The sequence below is a fragment of the Micrasema longulum genome, unplaced genomic scaffold (genome assembly GCF_059751315.1).
Source record: "Micrasema longulum isolate JH-2025_06_02 unplaced genomic scaffold, ASM5975131v1 h1tg000498l, whole genome shotgun sequence".
Classification (NCBI taxonomy): domain Eukaryota; kingdom Metazoa; phylum Arthropoda; class Insecta; order Trichoptera; family Brachycentridae; genus Micrasema; species Micrasema longulum.
The window spans coordinates 412,600-424,203 of NW_028277695.1; positions in this window are offsets into that span (position 1 = coordinate 412,600).

Here is an 11,604-nt window from a genome sequence, read left to right on the forward strand (position 1 = left end):
CATGAATAATCGGTTTAGCAGAAAGTACACTCGAGTATATTCGTATATTGATAGCGTAAAGCGAGTGACAGTTTCATTATTACTCCTTGATTGCTCGGCTCTCGGAACAATAGCGATGCTGTCAGTTTTAAGTTACTAGAATACTTAAAGACACATTCTAACATCAGCGAGATATGGTAGTAAGATATCCGTATTTTATCATGTGTAGATATTTGAGAAATTATGCCACAATTGCACAACCGTTTGACAAAATCTTATGACATATCTATTTTCAGTTGATTACAGAACGATCCTTCTACATAAATTCAATCTGATAAACTCGCGTTTAAAATCTATTTTTTGCCTACTATTTTCTGTTTTGTAATTTTCAAACTTATGCATACCTGCAATTATTGATAAGCTTATTTTTAGATACATACGTAAATTTAATACCTGCATTAGGTAAATATGTTCATAACAGCTTTTCAAAACTGTCGTAGGATTGATAAAATGGAAAACGATATAGGATTTTAAGCCAAAACAATTAATCATAATAGGTAGGTAGTATGAATGTATTTTACACGTTTTCTAGTAGGTATGTGTAGTATGTATATACGCGTTTTCTTTTGTGTAAGTGCTCGTAGATGATATTATTTACTAACCAATCGTTTAAATAAGAGACACCTGTTGCAAATGTTGTACTAAGCAGAGCAATTTCTAAAGACTTACAACCGTTATTCAGCACCTAAAAGTGTTCGCTATTTCAATTAAAACTACGTAGAGTAAAAACAAGAAGTCTCGTAAATTGTAAGTGTGTTTACAAGATACGTCAATGTGTGAGAAAGGTGTATTCTGTGGGGCTCCCAGGCGGTTCATTGCCTTCGTTGGACGAGGTGAGGTAGTGTTAGGTTATGTTAGGTTAGGTGGAAAGTACTTTCAATCTACAGAGACTGCTGATCAATAAAAGTACTGACCGAAGCACGTACCCTGACAAGATAAATGGATTAATCGGGACTAATCAACATTTGCGGAGGAAGCCCGTTAAAAGGAACCCTGCAGGTATAACTCAATACCTAGTGTAACAGTACCTGCGCCATCTTGTCGTGTCACTAACTCACCCACGACAAAGCACATTAATTCCGTGTAAAGATGGCCACACATCGGGATACAGGCGGAGAGTAAACACCGAGTCGCTAGTAGGTATTTTACTTCGCAGTAAATATGTCATATGGAATTATATTTGCCAATAGGTACTCTGTGTGACATATTGTCAATCGGCTCAAATATAAAAGCGCGCATTGAAGAGTTTCTACTGAAAATCACGTGGCTAGTTATATTAAAATTATTATTCTGTTTTAGCTACTACTAGGTAGTACTACTATCTATTAATTTGTTGTCGGGATCAACATAAATAACGGACTGTCACCCGCGTCTTTCCCAGCATTCAATCCAAGCTTCTTCCACTTTTATATGTCATCATATCGTGCATGCCCTTTGATTATGTAAACTTTCGACATGGCTATCCAATGTAGTTTTATTATTCTTCAATCATACATGAGCGAAACATTTGAATAACTATTGACACTTGTCCTACATTTATTGCTTGCATCTTATAAATAAACGTCATTCTATGGAGACGATCTGAACTGAAAATTAAAAAGCTTAGGATTAGATTAGAAGTAAAAATGAGAGGAACAAATGTTGCAATTATTTTTTTTGAACAAATAGTATATAAAACTGACAGATTTATTGTCTGCCCGAGCGGATAAGGAAAACTGTTCAGAGTTTGAAATAGAACCAGAATCCTGGACGAGTGTTTTTGACTCTTTTTGACTTGGGTACTTTCAGGTAAAAATCAATCCTGAAAAAGGGAATCTAGTTGGGACAGTCCACCCTGCAGTATAATGGTTAATGCATTCACCTACCACGATTGTGTGTGGTCCCGTGTTCGATTTTTGGCATCAACGTGAAATAATTGTTTTGAAAGTGGATTTACACTGCATTATTATAATGTCCCTGGACTGGCACCTGAAGCGTTATATTAATTACCACACTTTCACATAACAGATTATCAAGACGAGCTGCATTCGGTGTTCCAATACAGTCCCCTATGAAGATATTTAACAGAGCTCAAGTGAAAACCAATACAAATTGAAGGATTCAGATTATGGCAACAAAAATGTAAAGTTTCGTGAGTCGAGGTACGCTGTGGGTTTGTGGGTAGGGTTGTTAGTTGTTACTTGTTACCAGCCCGCCCGGTATTCCGGGACTCTCTCGGAAATATCCTATTAAATTTTTGAATCTCCTCTCCACTCCAGAAACGCAGCCAAAATATCTCGAAACCGATAGTCTTAAAATTATTATTGTTTATTGCAATAAGTTCGTGGAGTTGTGGTGAGCGAAAAAATGGGCTAGACGCTGGGATTTTTTTTAAATGTGAAGATGAATGTGGGAAAGAGATTAAGAAAAATAATTTTATTTATCAATGAATCCCAATCGCAAATGCTGCGGCTTAGCGTGTTTTTAACGTAGTAAATACACTTATGTCAAAAAGTCGTAATCGGTTAAATGAAATTCACGTAAACTCGGAGATACAGATGCACACTTTAAAATATATATATATATATATACTTGTAAAGAGTTTGATGATGTGGCTGATCGGATTTAAAAGTAAAATTGTAATAATACATCTAGTTTTGACTTTGTTTTTTACTAATAAATAACGTATTATTTAATACAGATTCACTATATTTTATAATAAACACACATTCGATCAATATTAATGGTAGTTGTTTCATTTACCTCCCGGATTTCCGGTCGATCAAGTTGGCAACCCCAGCTGTAAGGCATCTTTTTATTTTATTATTTTATAAAATTTATGTTACTAAGTGTAAAACTTTTAATTACCGGTTCAATTGGTTTGTATTAAACCAAATTCCAAATATCTGAACACATAAACCGAACATTTAACACGAAGATAAAACTAATAATATACGTATTTATGTATATATAAATATATTTCATTGTTGTGAACCCCTGCGGTGGCACAAGACAGCTTGTATTATACCTAGGGCATTTAATATCAAGACAAATGCCACCAAATAAAGAATTTATGATTTTTGCCATTCCCAATTTACTGCGTTATCTTTATTATTATTTAACTTATTATTTTAAGTATTCTATATCGCATATTATTTTTTATAGTACAATATTTTCATATCATTTAAAAAACTGTGTAATATGCATAAATATAGTGTTTATGTATTATTTTGTATAGAAGACTGCTATGTTTAATGTATATTTATGTTTATAGAAGGCATTTGTGCCGTGTACACTTATAAAATAAAATAAATTAAAATTAGATTAGCCAGCTGTTTCTGGAACTTTTAGTTTTCTGTCAATTAATTCAAGTCAGGCACAGATGTTTCTTTTAACTTAAAAATATTTTTTATAAATTTATAAAGATAAAAAAGTAATTAATTATCTTTTCAGTTGATATATTTCCATTATCTTGAGTGTTTGTTTAATAGTCCATCGTACAAAATAAGGTAGCAATAATAATATTACAGTTACGTTTTTGTTTATATTTATGTTTAATTGAAGTATAAATAACTTTACGCGGCTTTGTAATTAAATGATAAAACAATATTGATCAATACATTATTCAATAATTGCACGAAATGTCTATTATCATAGTATATTATAATTTAGAATACAGTTCTGCGTGTAAAATAGAACCGGATACCATTGATACATCTATGACTCCTCTCAGGTAAAAAAATCTGAAAAGGGAAATCGAGTGCAGATAAGTCCGCCTTGTAGTTTTGTGGTCAGCGCGTTCGCGTGCCATAGCATACTCGAGGTCCCGTTTTCAATTCCTGGTAGAGTCAACGTAAAATATTTGTTTTTTTTTTTAATTCACTGCTCCTGAACTGGCTCATAAAGCGTATGACTGATCACCTTAGCTTTATGTAACAGGTCATCAAAATACAGAGCATTTTATCATTTTCCCTTTCCGTTTCCTTGCTGCACATAGTAGTGCATAAGGCACTGATTTGGTACTCCAACCGCAGCGTATCTTGATCAAATTTTGTTACATAAAGTTAAAATGAACAGTCTTTCGCTTTAGGTGCTAGTCTAAATACTATGAAATATTCTAGTGTAAAAAACCCATTTTTAATAAATTCATGTCAATTCATTCAACCATGTCGGAAATCGAACTTAAGATCTCTAATATTCCAGTGTAAAAAACCTTTTTTAATAAATTCATGTTAACCATATCGGAAATCGAACGCGACATCTCTCGCACGCTAGACAAACGCTTTGACCTTTAGACCCCGAGGCGGACAACAATGCTTGTAGTGTACCGATTCAGTGCCCTTTGCATCATCTGGTAAGGATCGGGGTATGATACTGATGATTTCTGATGATTTTTTTTATTAAAGGAATAACCTACTGAGCTTATATTTTAGAGATTTTACAGCAGGTGGTAGAGAGAGGATTTGGTAGGAATTTCTGAAAAATACACCACTAAGCCCAGACCAATTATTGAGATTTTTTTTCGCAACTCATGGGAATCGAACCGGTTTTACAGGTGACCGTTCAACCAAGTGCGCCATGGCGCACAGTGTTTCGTTTCATACAAGCTAGGCGCTAAAAATTCTAAAAGGTCTTGAAACCCACTTGTGCGATGTATTTCATCCTGTCATGAAAAACTGAATTAAATATGAAACACAAATCTAAATAAAATTATGTATTTAAAGCGGAATATATTTGATTTTTGGACTGAAATTTATTCATAAAAATATTACACACTGCCACAAACTTATTTCGCTTTAATAAACTCATTTATGTTCAAACAATATCTTGCCTGAATATCGTGTACGTGGTGTCTGAAAAATAAACATGATGCGAGGTTTTGCGAGAAAAAAACGATAATAGTTTAAATTGAACATTAGTTGTTGCATACAAAACAAAATTATAAAAAGTACTAGATTTTGAGATAAAACCACGAGACGTTAAAAAATATCTAAAAAGTATGGACCATAAAATGATCATATTTGTAGACTTTTTTTACTGAAGCGGTTACCATGTTTCAAAATAAAATATATGAAAAAACTAAACTAATCTAGATTTTTTCTGAACAAAAATAAACCCTTTGAACTCAAAATACAATCTTGGCCGTAGCGCGACAATGAGCAAATTAATACATATAAATAAATGTACTTCACGGTGATAAATAATATTAAATTAAAAAATCTTTATTACATGAATACAATGTGATGAATACAAAAATAAATAAATATTTTATCTTAAATAAAACAAAGGTATACACGATTAAATGGTGGACTTATCGCCACTAGCAATTTCTTACAGTCTGGCCAAAAATAATGTCATTAAAAAAAGTTTTTAAAAACAAATTGAAAAAATAAAAATGAAATAATAAAGTAAAGTAATAAAATAAAGTAAATAAAAAAAGTTAAGAAAATACAACCAGTAAAAAAATACATAAGTTAGGTGTCTATTTCTTACATTCTATACATTATAATTGATTCAATTGCATCTTTCAAATATTAATTTATACTATAGAAACATTTATTTATTATAAACATCTTCAACACTCTTGAAAAAAAATTAATATGGTTTTTTTTTGGGAAGCCCATGATAAATTTTGACAGCTATGCATATTGTGTCCTCTTTGTATAAATGATTGTTTCGTAAACGAAATTTTTTATTTACTTTTGTTCCTGGTGTAAAAGTTTGTTATGTTATCATCACTATGAAATTCTCTTCAATAAGGCTATGCAAATGTTAGGTTTTGTTATTCGTAACACTCAGCATTTTCAAAATATTGAAACAATCGTGATTTTACTTTGTTTTGTTGTAAGATCATAGCTAGAGTATGCATCTGCAGTTTGGAGTCCGGTTTATTACTGCAACTCATATGATCTTGAACTAGTACAGAGAAAGTTTTTAAGATATATTCTATTTCAATTAGGTCTACCTGTGTCAGAAATAAATTATAAATCCCTGATGACTGATTTAAATTTACCATTACTGTCAAGCAGGATGACAATAAATGACCTCTTGTTTATTTATAAATTATTAAATAATTAAATAGATTGCCCCGAACTGTTAACTTTAATAAACTTTCGTATTCCACATAGACCAACGAGGCTTAATTTTTTGTTTTACAGTCATCATCATGGTACTAATTATTAATAAAATTCACCAATTATTCGCATGCAGCGACTTGCAAATCAATACAGTGATGATTTAGATTTATTTTATACCACACCGTGATGATCAAGTCCCGTGTTTTGAAAAAGAATTAACAATTAAAATAATTATTAGTTCTTCTCTTTTGTTTTAACTCTTTACTCTTGTGTGTATAATTATTTTTTAAAATTATTATTGTTTAATATTAATATTTATATAAACCATGAAGCAAACTTTTTAACTTTCCTTTTAAAGCACTTTCTTTTTTTTTTCTTCTCTTCCTCTTTTTTAAAAACTACTATTTGCTTTTATTTACCATTCTTTTATAAAGGTGAATATTTATTATTGTAACAGATGTAATATTTCTTTTTTTATATATAAATACTCTTTACCATTGTATACTTTTCTCGATGTTTTTGTTCTTTTTTTAATATTATGCTATTTTTTGATGTGATAACTTATATTTACATATGAGTTATTATTAAAAAATACTTGGTACACTTCCACTTATTTATTTGACCAATTAGCGCTTTAACCCTCTAATGGTCATCTTCAGACTGGTGAATATTATACAGTGTAAGGATGATTTATATAAAACTAAATATTATCTTAAGTGTAGGTACATTCAAAAATATGTTGAAAAGATACAATACGCAATATTTCAATGGAACAGAGTGAGATAATTGAATTTTTTTTTAAAAATTTGTTGCAACAGAGAGGGAAAACATTTTTTGAGAAGGGAATATGGGAGTCTAGGCATTTACAGGGCTTATGACCTGTCATTGGCTGGTTTAAGTGGCCTCTTTACGCACTGTGTAACGTTCACCATTCTGCGTATGTTTGAACATCCACATTTCCTCAAATCTTCCATCTGTTGACTTTTGTGAAGTAAAAGAGCTGAAATTTTTACCACGCTGGTGAGATTCAGTCTGCAAGCATTTGGACATACTCAATACATTGTCAATCAAAATAATGCTATTTTGTGTTGTATTTTATTAGGTTCATGGCACCGTAAATAAATCAATGTTATGGTGCAATCATTAGTAAACGCATGGTTAATCAGACCAACTAAGAATGCGTTTGTCAAGTTGTTCATCCTAGAATATTTCCATGACGTCATCGTTCAAAAATTCTTAAGTAAATTTATAGCGGCTAGCTTGTATAAAGCGAAACAGTGTGCGGCGCCTGTCTCGCTTAACTACGTGGTTTCTTTAACGACTACAAACCAAAACCATCAATGTGTACAAGTTACTTGCTGGTATCCTATCGATGTCTATTTGCCGCGTATAATACTGCATAGTTGACGTGTATATATCAGCGGTGGCCAACCGGTCGATCGCGGCTGTTAGGCCTGTCGAAATTGAGCGATTGGTCGATTTCATTAACTAGGTATCCGATCAATAATGATATTAAGGACACTGCGAAATGTTCAACGAATTTGCAGACATGTTTCAAACGGACCATATTTCACTGGATTTTTTTTTAAAAAAGGAGTATATTCCATGACTGATTTAAGCTGTGAGCAACTCGATAAACTTGAACGACTTCAGAATACATGCATAAGGTACATTTTTGGTCTTAGGAAATATGACCACATTTCTGATTATCGCAGGCAACTGAAATGGCTCAAAATTAGACAGCGGAGAGACTATCACTCCCTCTCACTTCTGTTCAATGTACTTCATAGTCCTAACGCTCCTATATACCCGCGTGAACAATTTCAACGCTTATCAGTTCATGGTTTACCTTTTCGTTCTAATTCTCAGGGCACTCTCTTAATACCCATCCACAATTCCTCTTTTTTCTCTAACTCATATAGTGTCCATGCGGCTCGACTGTGGAATCATCTCCCATCTACTATTAAAGATGTCACTACATTATCTCTGTTTAAATCACGTCTGAAGAAACATCTCCTTTCTCTTCCTTAATCTCGCCTCCTTTCTTTTTTCCTCTTTCCTCTTTTTTCCCATTGAGTAATAGTTTCGATTTAAGGTAATTTATAAACAAATACGTTTATTTCTATTTTTATATATCTTTGGCTTTATAATTTTTTTTTTCTATTGAATATGTTCTGTTACTTGAATTATAAAAATAAAACTTTTATTTTATTGGTTGGTTGGAAGAAATTGCCATTTGGCAATAAGCCTGCCAATGTACAAATAACATTATGTACAAAAAGTTAAATAAATAAAATAACTATACTCATTTTTAAAAATGTGCTGAACATTCGAACTCGTGTTTTCGTTCAGCATAAATATGTGAATCGTCATTTTCACATTTAAAACAAAAAAAAAGTAAGCACTGTTCTCGCATGACACTAATACGTTGGATTTTTTAAGGTTGGCAATATCCAACTAAAAACTTAACTTTGCTACTCTAGTAAAAGATGCTCACACTAAGCTTTTTTTTTCTATTTTGTCCTGTGTTTTTCCATCCCGTAAACGAATTTTAAAAATTGCGCTTTATGTTTCATTTGTCTAATCAAATGGCGTGTGTTATAAAAAAAATATTTTAAATGAAATCAATGGTAAAAAATAAAACTCTGATCAAATGAATGGTAGATCACGCGGACTCTGGACAGGGAAAAATAGATCTTGGGTCTGATTAAGTCGGCCATCCCTGGTATATGTCGTCGGGTTTCTGGCACAGGTTGGTAACTACAATTTCTCGAAAAATGAGATGACTTCATAAATGGCATCAAATAATCTTTATTTATAAAGAAAATAAAATATATTTCGTATTTTTAAAATACAAAAAATAATATTTTGTAATGTTTAGATTAGCAGTCTTAATTTAATTGTTGATTTAAGATAAGCTTTTAACTTTAAAAGTGCAATATTATTGTGTTTTTTTTTTGTTTTATAAAAGCTAAAAACTTGAGTTCTTATTGTATACTCAAATATTTAAATTTTCTGACCATTTCCTAAAAGTCGTAAATAACCAGTGCTGGAAAAATGGAAATCGAGTTGTGGTAGAGTGGGATTTCAACCTTGGACCTTTGGCCCGTGAGTTGACAATACTACCACGGGACCACGGCCCGGTTCATATGCCACAACTAGTAAAATGTAGTTTCCAACTTCTGCAGAAACCTGACGATATTATATACGAGTAAAGCGTAGCTCGGAAATATATGTAGGCTTAAGTTTGATTTTCCCATTTCCCATACATAATGCAGGAAAGACAAAGTAAACCTACCTCTGTGCGAGTTAGCAATTGAATAGAGGATAGTTCACAATGCGCGAGCAGTCTGTATTGGGTATACATATATTCTAATATAATCCTCGCCACTGCCAATTCAGGTAGCAAGTAGCGAGAAGAAACATCAGGTATAGCTTATCGGAATCATAATGTATGTATGTGAAAGAATACGATATCATTTATGAATCTTATACGCTAGGGATTATTTATTTACATTTCTAAAATTACATTAGCAAGTTGTTTGCAAGAAGAAATGGATTTTCCGATAAAATGGATAGTGCATGGTGTAACGATTATTTTACTATCGTATTTATATTTTTTAACTAAACCGGCGAGATGACCGTCATGTAAGCAGTTGTAGCATCGCCCAGAAGCTGAATATTGATCATAAAACCGTTTTGAACCATTTGCATAAGGCTGAATTCAAAAGAAAGCTCGATGTTTGGGTGCTACATGAGCTGACGCAAAAAACCTCATGGACCGAATTCCCATCTGCGAATCGCTGCTTAAGCGTAACAAAATCGACCCTTTTCTGAAGCGGATGGTGACTAGTGATGAAAAGTGGGTCACTTACGACAATGTCAAGTGACAGAGATCGTGGTCGAAAGCCAACGAAGCGGCCCAGACCGTGGCCAAGCCAGGACTGGCGGCCAGGAAGGTGTTTCTGTGTTTTTGGTGGGATTGGCAGGCAATACTCTACTATAAGCTGCTTCCCTATAGCCAAACGCTCAATTCTTCCCTCTACTGTGAACAACTCGACCGTCCGAAGCTAGTGATCGAACAGAAGCGGCCAACATTGGTAAATAGGAGAGGAATCGTGTTTCATCAGGACAACGCCAGGCCACACACATCTTTAAAGTCGCGCCAGAAGCTCCGGGAGCTCGGATGGGAAGTTTTTATGCATTCGCCTTATATTCCGAACCTGGAACCAAGTGAATATCACCTGTTCCTGTCTATGGCCAACGCGCTTGGGGGTACAAATTTGTCTCAATAGAGGTCTGTGAAAATTGGTTGTCCGAATTTTTCACCAAGGGGGACAAGGGCTTCTATGAGAGGGGCATTCTAAAGTTGGATTATCTTTGACAATAAGTTATCAAACAGAACGGCGCATATTTGACTTAAATCGGATGATTGTAACACTTTTTATAAAGCATTGAAATAAATCGAAAAATACGAAATGACTTTTTCCCCAACCCATTATAATCTCTTGCATCTTGGGATTTTCAAAGATTTTTTGAAGCGTTAAATAAAATATAATCATAATACACATGTACCTACCTATACATAGGGTTAATTTTCTCACTTTACGGTTGTAAAAATATATTGATTTATCATGGTAGGTTTAATGCATCTTCATCATCTAGTGGTCAGTGCTTTTTCTTTAAGCGTAAGGGCTCAAGAAGGTATTATTTCAAAATCATGTAAAGATTCTTTGTGTGTTTCGTCACAGCGAAGATAAAATAACGAGTTGTAGCTTAGTGAAAACAGTTAGGTTACTAAGAAGGGTAACTTTGAATATGATTAGTAAATTATTTTAATAAACATTCAATAACTGTAGAATATACAAAAAGAGATTAAAATAAAGAACCTTCAGTATAAAGTTATTTAATTAAAAAATAAGCGCGGAACCTTTCCAAAACTTATTTCTGATAACTTTTTTATATTTCTATGAATTCAAATTAGAGTTTCCTAGCAACGCAGAACAAAACGATATAGTAGGTAATTTTCCATCGTAAATAAAGAGTATCAAAACGTAAACACAGGACGGTTTCCTGTGTGAGTCGCGGGGATGTATAAATAGTCCACTAGACCGTATAATAATAAATATATAATACCTGCCAGTATAGTATACAATCGCAGTCTTTAGTTCTGAAATTCTGAACATAGAATGAATGTGTATTGAAGAGCGTCACTCCTCTCTCAACTCTCCACTCGGCTGACTGTGCAGTGTGCAGTGTGCAGTGTGTAGTGTGTAGCGAGAGGGGCAAGTTCGTAGAACACACTGACCCACTTATTACTTACTACCTAGCACCATTACTTAGTTTACCCAACGCGAAGCCGGGAATTAATATTCCATACAATATTAATAATATAATAACAATAAAATACCTTAATCACAACATGTTTACTTTTAATTTTATCTTTTAGTTTCAAGTTTTTTAATTTTAACTTTTAATTTTTAATTTTAATTTCAACTCGTAATTTTTA